This window comes from Oenanthe melanoleuca, chromosome 11 (genome assembly GCF_029582105.1).
Source record: "Oenanthe melanoleuca isolate GR-GAL-2019-014 chromosome 11, OMel1.0, whole genome shotgun sequence".
In the NCBI taxonomy this organism is placed as follows: Eukaryota; Metazoa; Chordata; class Aves; order Passeriformes; family Muscicapidae; genus Oenanthe; species Oenanthe melanoleuca.
This window is the reverse complement of record NC_079345.1, coordinates 8,715,622-8,725,991: the sequence shown is the minus strand read 5'-3', so window position 1 is coordinate 8,725,991 and position 10,370 is coordinate 8,715,622.

The following is a 10,370-nucleotide window of genomic DNA, read 5'->3' as shown; positions in this document are numbered from 1 at the left end:
CCATTATTCCTGTAGCCCTTTTCTTTGACTATTTAATACTTTGGTGTAGTAATTCTCCTTGTTGCAGCAAACTGAAGAGGCTCATCTACATTTTCATGACCTTTCAGAAGTTTATTCCAGATTTCCCATCCACCACTCCTAAATCTGTATGCCCATTTTCTTCCATACTTTCCCTGACATTTAGGGAAGCCTCCAAGAAGCCACTTGTGAAATCAATGTGTGACGCTTGCTAGGAAGACTGGGAGGAGAACAACAATCCCATTTCTCATATTTTACATAATGGTAGATTTGACCACTGCTCCTTACACCCATTAAATGTGGACAGAAGAAATAAGCATTATATGAAGGAAAGATTCAAATGGGAAGAGGAAAAAAAAATCTGAGAATAGTTACACAAAAAGATGGGATCTCCATCAACACTAACTCAGGATGTATATTCCTCCTCCCCAAACACCCTCAAAATGCCTTCCTGAGTCTGATAAACATTTCATAGTATTGCAGATCACATGAGCTGCTGAGGTTGTGCTCAGCCACTGATACCTCCCCTGTGGTACCAAGAATCACACCTGAACTAAACAGAAGAGATTAACTATAGTAGAAAAATGCTACAGCTTTTCTGTGTGGTTTAAAGGATGAGATCATTGAATAGAACTACAAAATAAAGGGGCATTTTCCACATGTTCCTATTAACACACCAGCTTTCTGTGGCTCCCCTGTCTGTAAATGGTGGAATTCCTAGAAAACAGCCCTGCTTACTCTGCCCCTCTGGAAGTGTCTGTAAGCTGATGCTTCACCTTCTGCTGCTCCCACAGGAGCATCTCACCAACTCACAGAGTGCCCACTGCTGCCAAACCCTCTCTCCCCCTCCTGTAAGTAAACCTTTGATGTCTCCAAAGCCAAAGCCAGCAGAATAGCTTCAAAGGGCTTCAAGTGCCACCGCATTTGGTAGCCAGGTGTGTCAGAATATCCTTTGTAAACACAGCAACAAAAGCCTAAAGCTCCATACAGCTTTCACTGTTACACTACAGCTGATGCTCCAGGGGTTTCTGCCAAGCTCTGCTAAAGCTCCTCAAGCCACAGCAGTTCGTGTCCAAAGCAACCAAAAGCCTTAAAAGTCCCATTCCTATTTGCAAATGATTTGACCCTTCCAAATCCCAGCAACGAGATGCGTCAGAGCTCAATAGAGATCTTAATGTGCTGCTGAACGCTGGCTGTCATTAGGACACAGAGTATTGATGTCCCTGACCATTCCCGCCCGGCTAAAATGGAATTTGCCTCACAGATACACACATTAAACACTGTATTAGCTACTAACTGATAGGAATCCTTCTGCCTTAATGAGAGCAAACAGAGGATGGTGGCCAAGATGCTGCAGTGTCAGAGCAGGGAACCAGAGCTGCCTGCAAAGAACAGAGTCTGCAGGGCAGGGGGACAGAGCCCACAGATGTGACCTGGGATCCACAGAGGCTGAGCAGGATGGCTCATGAAGAGTTCAGAATGCAGGATGCAGCTGTGCTAAGAACTGCTTTATTCCACAGCAATACTACTGTAATTTTAAGATTCTGGTTTCGGGGATGCCCCATCCCTGGAAGTGTTCCAGGACAGGTTGGATGAGAGCCTGAGCAATCTGATCCAGTAAATGACATCCTGCCAATGACACAGGGGCTGGAACTTGGTGGTCTTTAAGGTCTTATATTCCAGCCAAATCATTCTGGGATTCTGTGGATTCAAAGAACTGAAGGAGTTTCCAGTGCTGCCACAGCATCACTTTGGTAGTGTGATGTGGGAGTTCAAACCTGAAATTTCCCAGCGTATCTGATCTCACCACAAGGAACAGAGAGAGATGAGCCTGGTGAGGGGAAGGTGACATCTTTCCACATCAAAAGTATTAGGTATCTTTCTTCTCATTGAAGAGGTGTGTGAACTTCTAAATGAGCAGAAGATTCTCAGCTTGAACACCCAGCCCTGCTACACTTTGGGTAATGTCCTTACTAGATTTTCAGAACTACCTAGGTATAATTGTTACCTTCTTTGTAACAGGTCTAACCTTCTAAAGGCCAAATCATAATTCTAAATACCCAGCAAAATCCACCTGAATCTTTCTCTACATTTAAAACACTTTTCCTGAGGTAAATTGCCACACTACCACCAGCTCCAGCAAAGCCAACACAGAATGTTTTATACTGCTTTATATTGGGTATCAAGGAACAAAATGCAGCTGCAAGGTCTGCAGGACACCAACCAAACAAAAGTCCCAGGCCTAGCATGGTGCCAAGCACTATGCTAAATATAATTCTAAGGAAAGGTGTATCACACAAGACAAGCTAATTCTCAGTATGCAACCTGGTCCATTATCTCACTCCCAAAATCAGACAGTTATGAAACAGGTATTTAAAACTCTGTTTTCTGTTATTCCTTGGTTACATTTAATTTCTCTTTTCCACATTTGCCAACAAAGATTTTTATAGCCACAGCAAACTCAGACTTTTAACCAAACTTGTCTTGTGTGCCACAATAAGCACATAAGAAGGATTTCATGCTGCAGCCACTTCATTATTAGTGTTCCTGAAACACTGAGCCACTTCTGAACTCACAGTGTTTACCTGGTGAGATCCTTTTGCCCACAGCTGACCTGGAGTGCCCTTTCACCTCACTGCAGAAACCTCACCATGCTGCAGCTCTGTTCCACAGTCAGAGCAAATTAGAAGCTGTAAATGTAGCATTTATTATACACTGGCAGAAAGAAATGCTGGGTCTGGTCAGGGGCTGGGCAGTGGCTCCACACCCAGTATAAGAGGTCCTTGTCCAGCCTGGATTCCTGGGCTGACAATTAGAAGAAGGTTTCTGACCACAAGACCAGGAAAGTTCAAAACCAGCTTCTAAATGACCACAATGGAATGCAAAATAAACAAAAAAAAATTCCTCTCTGAAACCCCAATGCTTTTAAAACAGAGCTGAATGTAGTTTACAGAGATTCTATGCTTCAGCCCAGCTGCAGGAAGGGATGATACAGAACAACCCAGAAGGTCCCACTCAGTCCCATGTTTGGTTTGAGGACAGGGGGAAAGTACAGAATTTCTTCTGCTTCTGGGTTATCTTTATAATAATTATAATTATCTGTTATATATAATTATCTGTTTGAGACCTTCAGTTTATTATTTGAAAAACCCAACACTGCTATTTTTACTCATGTTTTAAACGTGGACAGAACTGGAGCTTACAAGCAGAAACTCTTGAAGTATGAATAGCTGCCTGTCAGGGCTGTGTGAGAAGACTGTACTTAAAGCACAGGGGGCAGGGGGTAATGGAAGGAAAAGGAATGGGAGGAGATACTGGATCTGCAGACATACTGCAAAGAACATCTAAAATTATTTTAAAAATGCAACAAAAACAGTTAAGTACATTAAGAAAGAATAAATGGCCCTTAATTACTCAGGAAACATTCCCCAGAACACACACTGCTGACTAGTTCTGTTGGTGACAAGCATGACTACACCTTGCCTTGATTTTTAGACATGCTTTTTTGTTAAATCTTATTTTAAATGCAATTATTTGATTAGCTGTTGCCCAGCCAACCCAGGGAATGCAAATACAGACTGTCTCAAAAAGAGAGTCACAGCTCTCAGCTTCCAGGGGAAGTAAACAATGGAGCAGTGTGTCATTCCCAGCTAGAGGCAGGGACACAAGTGGAATATTCTCCCTCAAGCAAAAGGATATGGGCAGCAGCATCCAAGAAAGCAGCAGGAAGCTGGCACTGGATGTAAGGCACTGCATCAATCTGAACAGATGATCTCCTGTGAGAAAATCCCAGCATTTATTCAGGGCCTGCCTGACTGGCACAGGGACACAACAAAAATGGCACCATTCTAAATGGGGACACATCTGCCATGAGTGGGATAAAGAGCACCTGAAAGGGCCACATCACATCCTCACCAAAACCTGCCACTGACAGCTGTGCTGCCACTCTGGAACAAGGAACAGCCTGCCAAGCATTTCTGTACATTAACACACCACAGTGGGGCACCAGGAGCTCAGCCTGGGCACTGACCTGCTTTGGGAAGCTCTGCTGGCATGGTCTGAGCTGCTGGAGCCCCTTCTAGAAAGGAAATGCTGTTTATGCATTTCTCCACCCTGCTGCTTCATTCATGTCACCTGTGAACATGAAACAAAAAACAAACCCTCAGCCTGGCAGCACCACACACAGGTGAGACTGGCCTTGAAGTGCCTCGAGTCTGTGACAAGCACAAAAGAAAACACAGAAATTAAATGGGTATGTGTCAAGATAATGCAAGAAAAGATAAAAAACTAACATTTAACACAGAAGTTGACTTCACAGTTCATTTATTCTGCTGTGCAACATATAAGGAACTGCTAGTTTTTGTTGAGCACTAGTCAGTATTAGCAAAATATGAAGGGCCAGGGCAGGGCAGGAATCTAAGCCCCTGAAATCTATAAAGAAATTTATTTAATGCATGAAGGAGAAGTGATACAGCTTCCTCAACAGTTTTGTACAAAACAGAAATACATACTAAGCCACAAAATGAAATATGCCAGCAGAGTTTTCAACACAGGGCCATAAGATATTAACACACTGCCTCCAGCAAAGCCTCCATCCTTTGGCATGCAGCCCTGGACACTCAGGACTAGTGCAGTCTAATGGCACACAGGCTGCCCCAGAGAACTGCTCTATCTGCTGTACCACACCTTCCCACAGCTAAGGCCTCTTCAGTGCATTCAGGTGAAGCTTTGGGTTTGTGCATCAATTCCAGAAGCACAAACTTTAGATGGAATGTACTTCTAGGCAGAAAGAGCTTTTGCTGAAGAGAGGTTCAAGTCCCTAATTCTGGGAGACTTCCTGGCTTGTTTTCCCACTGGCCTCTGGCAGCTCTGCTCTGCTCTCAGGACCAGCCTGGCCCAGGGACACAGGAGCTGCAGGAAGGAGAGATGGGACTGACTTTAAGCAAGGCCAAGGCTCAAGAAGAGGCAATGCCAAGAGGATCATTTAAGGGCCCATCAACTAAACTCCACTGACAGAATGAAACTACTTAAGTTGAAGTTCAAAGACCATTGTTACTCAATAGAAACAGGCAATGAGAAGCATTATGGAGAACTCTTAAACAGCCTCCAGTGCTGATTTCAAACTGCAGGAATATGAGCAGTCAATATTAAAGCCACTGCCTTGGCCCTCAGTACCATGTCCCAGCATGCCAGGACACACATGGCAAAACAGCCAGCAAAATGATATGGTCTGAGTATTCTCTTCACACCAGTCCATTACCCCTGGGTGTTCCTGGTTCCCTGGCTGGAAGTCACACAGATACAAACTCAACACATGAACTTTGGTTTCTCAAGTCCCCCAGTTGCTCACAAAACACAGCAAGCCTCTTGTCCAGCAGCTCTCTCCCTGTGGGCTGGCAGCAGGAGCTGACACATCATATTTGGGTAGGACACAGCCCAGGGTGCTGGGATGCACAGGGAGGGGGAAGGAGAGCATGTCCATCCCCCTGCAGCTCATCCCTCAGGAGCCTGCAGGAAGGGGTGCAATGGCAGCATGGGGACATCCCTGGACACTGGTCCTGCAGAGCAGCCAACCCTGGATGCACTCCCTGCTTCATTCCCAGCCTTGGATGCACTCTCTGCTTCATTCCCAGCCTTGGATGCACTCCCTGCTTCACTCCCAACCCTGGATGCACTCCCTGCTTCACTCCCAACCCTGGATGCACTCCCTGCTTCATTCCCAACCCTGGATGCACTCCCTGCTTCATTCCCAGCCCTGGATGCACTCCCTGCTTCATTCCCAGCCCTGGGTGCACTCCCTGCTTCATTCCCAGCCCTGGATGCACTCCCAGCCTTTCCAGCCCTCGTGAGGATGCCTCATCCTCTATCATCAGCCCCTGGGCACGAGTGACTTTGCTGCTGCCTGTCAGGCAGGCAGGAGAGCAGACATGCAGATCTGCTGCACAGTCCCTCCAAGCATTCCTAGAAGCACTGCAGCTGAGCAGGGATATGGCATTTTGGATGCTGCAGTGAAGGCTGTTTGTCTCTCCCTCCCACCCCACTCATTGCTGCAGCTTGATTTACTTGCTGATTGTCAGGAGTGTGAGTAATTGGTTTCTTAGATACCCTCACAGGAAGCCAGAAGGTGCCTTATGAGAGGACAGATACAGCAGGTTCCAGCACCCTGCAGAAGCAGCACACTCAGTAACCTGCAGCACCCACTCCTTCTCCCAGAGCACGAGTGCATCACCTCCCCAAGGGAGTGATGTGCAAGGCAAGAGAGAGCAGAGGCTGTGGGAAATGACAGCAGTGAGAGGCACAATCCACAGCAAAGGGGCTGCTGCAGCTTCTCATGCAGCTGCACTTAGCAAAACCCTGAGGAAGCACCAGAGGGTACATGGCCAGTCTTGTGTAACTTAAGGCCCAGATACCCTGGGACTGTGTCCACAGCTCTGTGAAGAGCAGCCAGACCTGCAACTGCAGGGCTTTCCCTTGGCACACAGGAAGATCATCAGCTCTCATTCATTCATTAGTGCCCTTGCCCACAAAAGAGGCATCTTCAGGCTCTCAAATCCTAGACAGAATCCTGCTGGGGGGGGAAAAAAAGTGGGTCATCTTCATAACAGCTTTTGAAAACAAAAACAATGCTCTATAGCTTTGTATATATATATATATATATATATATATATATATATATATATATATATATATATCTGTAATGTGTACTTTCCATATAATACAAATATATTTCACATGTGTGTTAAAACCCAGGTGGCTTTAATTACTGAGCTGTCCAGGGATTTACTGCCTCTGAGTCTTTATCTGCTGCATCTCGGTCAAACCTCGTAAGGTTGCATCTGAAATCACACTGTGGTAAGAAAACAAATGATTAAAGCAGAGCTAGGGAGTCAGGGGATTAGTCTATTCTGCATGGCCTTGAGCAAGTCATTTTTAGCTCTGAGGCTCTAATCTTATAGTGAGCCTGGGGCAGATGAAACACCCACACAAACCAGTTTTTTTTTTTTTCTCATCTGAAAAAACAGAGATGACAACACATACTTCTCTGAGAAGCATCCTAATCACTAATCTGCATTAAATGCTTGGAAATGTGAAGTATTACAAGATTAAGTACCAAGGCAAATTAACATTTTGCAATGCTATCAGAGTCAATAAGGTAGAATGACAACACAAGCACCCATTGTATTCAGCTCTCAACCATCACTGGAAAAATCCAACTCTAGGAAGCTCTAATAGTCTCTTCCCCCCCTAACAACCAGCTGTAACTACAAATAGAATACAAAAGATGAGTGACTAAATGAATTAGTCCTGAACTGCATCCTCTATCCTGTTAAATGCAGGAAGCCCACACAGAGCAGTTTCAAAGGGACTAATGAAGGAGAAAAGCAAGCTCCAGGATCTCAGTCCTTGAACTGCCCAGCTTTCAGACAAAAGGTACCAGTTCTGCAAATAAAGGAACAAATCTTGCAGCTGCTCTGATTTAGAAAACAACCTTTAAAATGCAAGACTTGTTCTTCATTAGGGCCATGACAGCTTCACTGTCCAAGGGGTACTATTCACTTTATATTCAGCATGAGACAGTTTGTTGCCTGCCTGCTTTAACAGTAGGTGCAGGTCTGGATTAGATTTACTAGCAGTTGCCACTTTTTGCACTAGTTTTCCACTTCCATGCATGTATGTACAGTGCATCTCATAACACAAGTGTGATTTGCACGACACAGCTGCATTGTAAGCCTCTGCATTTTCCTGATTTATAAAGTGCTAGAATTTTAGAAGTGGGTTCTCAGCACCCTCTTGTGGAGCTGTGCTGTGGTAACCATCACATCTTAGTAGTATTTCATTGCAATTCAGAACTACAGAACAGTTACTTCTGCAGTAAAGCAAAAGCTGGGAAGTTAAATGTGAATGGCAACACTTGGTAGTTTATTATGACTTTTACTACCTGACTGAAACCTGTGTCTTGCATTAAAAAAGCTGCCCAGCTATACACAGGCTCTATTGCAATATCTGAACTGTAATATTGTTAGCTCAGAGCTGGCAGAGCATCCTGTTTCTATTAGAACGTGCATCTGTGCCTGCAGGCCTAGTCATGATCAAAGCTGTTGTCATTTAGGAAAAAAACTGCCTGTGATGGCAGTACCAAGTAAGTTCCTTCCAAGAGAAAATAGGATTCTTGCTCTGCTTATTAAGATGCCCATAGCCAGCAGCTCTTCCAAGTTGGAACATGACTGCAATGCTTCTGTCAGGTCTGGGAACAAATGGGAGGCTGACTGCTGCTCCTGGGTAATGTGTTTTTTTGATAAAGTGTCTTTTCTCCCCCAAGTGCATGCCTGCAGTAAAATGCCCTGTGGAAGAGGACAGAGATAGAAGCAGTCTTTCCTTTTGTTCTTGCACACATGTATAAGAAATGGCCAGTGTCCCTCTGCAAGCAGCTGTTTTCCACACAATTTAAAGACCATGTTAGGTTTTTAAGCCCAACCTGAAGAATTCATGCAAGTCAAGGAAGACTGATACATACAATAAATAGTCCTAATGACACACACTTGTGGTAAGGGCTTGCCTCAACTTGCCTCAAGCTTCCAGCAATTTTAATCAAATTCTTAAAGCAGTTGCAGTGCCTGTCTAGATGCACAAGCCAAACCTGCAAGCATTAGTGATGTTGGTAACACTCACAGTGAATTAGAATATACACAAGGTTTCTTGAGCACACCCATCAGAATTTGCTCCTCTAAGGAACCCACAGGTGCTAAAATATGCTCAGCATTCCATCTTTCCAGTGGTTTGGTTGTTTTGGGGTTTTTTTGTTTTTTGTTTTTTTGGTTTTTTTTTGATAGCAGCAATGCAATTTCTGCTCCAGGTATACTGAAATTTAAGATATCCTTCCTTATATGCATACAGCTCAGCCCTGGGAACACAGATCTGCAGATGGCTGCTACTGCATCCAGCCTCTGCTCTTCCCTTCCACTGCATCCACCCTGAGAACCTCGACAATCCCAGGTTTCATAACACAAAAAGGGTTTAACAAGGATGCCCCTCAGTCACCATCCCTAATATCCACTGCAGGGACCATGTAACTTCAACATGTATGTAACACTGATAACAAAATACAAACTCCCATCACTGTGTATTTCTTCCCTTTGGCATTTTAACAAACCATGTTTTATTTTTTTCTCAGGAAGTACAATTCAGGCACATCCATACAGAGTTATTTTTGAAAGTTAATACGACACAATAAAATACTGTGAATTTGGTTGTGGTTTTTTTCTTACCTTATTTTTTCAAGCATATAAATTCTAGTATATTGTTCCTAGTTTTGTGTTCCCAGTGGAGCACTGTACTCTTTTGCTGGATCCAGAATGACTTGTGAAGTTAAATGCCTTTTCAGAAGCTGTTTCTAATGCAGAACACAAGCAGCTCAAGATTTCTGTGTCAAGCCAGACACAGGAGTTACTGGACACAGCAAGAAGGGCAGCCAGTACAACATCAGCCTTTTTCAGCCTTGCACAACTGCGCCTTTTAAAAAAATATTAAGAGCCAAGTTTCTACTATTTTAAAGGCTTGGCCATTTTACTGTTCCCTTTACAATTGTATTGTGTACAACACATAACAAACAGATTTGCTAGCATACTTCCTGTGGGCTAGGCACAGTGTATCAAAATGAAAACAGCTGTTTCATGAACAGCAACCTATATATTCCAGCAAAGTCTGTAAGAGATGACAGACTAAAGTTAGGCATCTTAAAAGTGCACTTTTGAAAAGTGAAATTCACAGACTTCAGCAGGAGCTGCAGGGTTTCTGCTCATCAGGAAAACTGATCTAAAAATTTAGGAATATTTCAGATGGCTTTTGAGCTATAAATATGATCACACTGTTAGGAAAAGAAAAAGGAAAAAAATTTTACTCACAAGAATGATGTATCAGGGTGACCAGGAAAGCAGAGTAGGGAAGGCTTCTGCTGCCTCGTGCCTTCTTTATGATATTCCTTTCACTTTGCTGAAGCTGCTGCTCAGAGGAAATAGGAGTAGCTTTGGTAACTATTATCCCTGTGGATGGCTGACACAATTTGGGGCTGGCAGGACATTGATTTTCTATCAAAACCTTAATAGGTCACACATATGAAACAGATACACCAATTGATTGTTCATCTAAAGCAGAACTCACACACAATGCCATTGCTGCCAATGTAACCTGGAGAGCAACTTAGAAACCTCAGTAAGGGACATGTGCTACTACAGAGCACCTTACAACTCAGCCAAGCTCATAATCAGCAGGTATTATTTATGGAATAAATGATGGAATGAGTTTAAGGTCATATTTTTAATCATATATTGAATATTACATATATAATAAAGATT